The 1,788-nt window shown below is 45.1% G+C and overlaps 1 long non-coding RNA gene across 1 annotated transcript; it reads left to right on the top strand.

Annotated features, from left to right (window-relative positions):
• The first annotated feature begins 441 nt into the window (after positions 1-441).
• On the top strand, positions 442-1,482 carry LOC311119187. The gene is made up of 3 exons (XR_014611922.1): positions 442-490; positions 616-675; positions 912-1,482. It is a non-coding gene; the product is annotated as an uncharacterized lncRNA (long non-coding RNA).
• The last annotated feature ends 306 nt before the right edge of the window (positions 1,483-1,788 follow it).

Here is a 1,788-nt window from a genome sequence, read left to right as displayed (position 1 = left end):
TGCACAGGCAGCAGTGGTGGACAGTGATAAGATCTTTACCGAGCTGATCCGCTCCATTGAGAGAAGGCGCTCTGAGGTGAAGGAGCTGATCAGAGCCCAAGAGAAGGCTCAAGTGAGTCAAGCTGAAGGACTCCTGGAGCAACTGGAGCAGGAGATAGCTGAGCTGAGGAAGAGAAGCACTGAGCTGGAGCAGCTCTCACACACAGAGGATCACATCCATTTCCTCCAGGTAACTCAACTGCCTTGATACATGTGATATGAAATTAAAACTCTCAATCATTTGGTTCTCACTCTCTCTCTCTCTCTCTCTCTCTCTCTCTCTCCCCCCAGAGTTATCAGTCTCTCTCCAGTACCAGTGTATCTTCAGACTTACCCAGCATCGTTGTCCGTCCTCTTCAGTACTTTGGAGATGTGAGTAAGACTGTGTCTGAACTGAGAGAGAAACTAGAAGACGTCCTTAAAGGAGAATGGACCAAGATCTCCACTACAGGTGTGTTGAAAATAATAAGAACATCAACTTTAGACCATTGAAAGTTCCCTACTAGTCATATACATGTGGAATATGGTATGATGATAACATTCCCTCTCTCTGTGAATGTGTTTGTGTGTCTGTAGTGAATATAGTGGATGTTGTACTGCCTCCAGAGCCCAAGACCAGAGAACAGATCTTACAATGTGAGTCTCTTTATTCTGAAGTAACTAACAGTCTCTTTTTACTGACACTCCTAACAATCCCTCTAGAAATATATAGCAATAGTAGATCTAATCAAAGACTGGGTATCTATCTGACTCCTCATATTTCTCTGATTTGATCTCTGCTGTGCTCTAATCAAAGACAGGGTAGATACAGTATCTGACTTAACTTATTGTTCTAACTCCCCTCATTGGTCTCTGCTCTGCTCTTCTCCCAGATTCCTGTCAGCTCACACTGGACCCAAACACAGCACACACACACCTCTCTCTGTCTGAAGGGAACAGAAAGGTGACACGTACAGGCCAAGTCCAACCATATCCTGTTCATCCAGACAGATTCACCAAATACTGGCAGGTTCTGTGTAGAGAGGGTCTGTCTGGACGCTGTTACTGGGAGGTGAAGTGGAGTGGGGAGGATGTTTATACAGCAGTCTCATATAAAGACATCAGCAGAACAGGGACAGATGGTGCATTTGGAGACAATAACAAGTCCTGGAGTTTAGACTGCTCTAGTGGTGGTTATTGGTTCAGACACAATAATGTTGAGACTAAAGTATCAGGCCCTCGGTCCTCCAGAGTAGGAGTGTACCTGGATCACAAGGCAGGTACTCTGTCCTTCTACAGTGTCTCTGACACAATGACCCTCCTCCACAGAGTCCAGACCACATTCACTCAGCCCCTCTATCCTGGATTTCATCTCTCTGGTACTGCTGAGCTGGTTAAACTGTAGTAGGGTCCACATAGATACTAGTCATGCTGGTGTAGTCTATAGCTGAGCTGGTTAAACTGTAGTAGGGTCCACATAGATACTAGTCATGCTGGTGTAGTCTATAGCTGAGCTGGTTAAACTGTAGTAGGGTCCACATAGATACTAGTCATGCTGGTGTAGTCTATAGCTGAGCTGGTTAAACTGTAGTAGGGTCCACATAGATACTAGTCATGCTGGTGTAGTCTATAGCTGAGCTGGTTAAACTGTAGTAGGGTCCACATAGATACTAGTCATGCTGGTGTAGTCTATAGCTGAGCTGGTTAAACTGTAGTAGGGTCCACATAGATACTAGTCATGCTGGTGTAGTCTATAGCTGAGCTGGTTAA

The sequence above is a fragment of the Coregonus lavaretus genome (genome assembly GCF_964263955.1).
Source record: "Coregonus lavaretus genome assembly, contig: HAP1_SCAFFOLD_3850, whole genome shotgun sequence".
Classification (NCBI taxonomy): Eukaryota; Metazoa; Chordata; class Actinopteri; order Salmoniformes; family Salmonidae; genus Coregonus; species Coregonus lavaretus.
The sequence above is the reverse complement of the archived record's forward strand: the minus strand, read 5'-3'. Positions and strand labels throughout refer to the sequence as shown.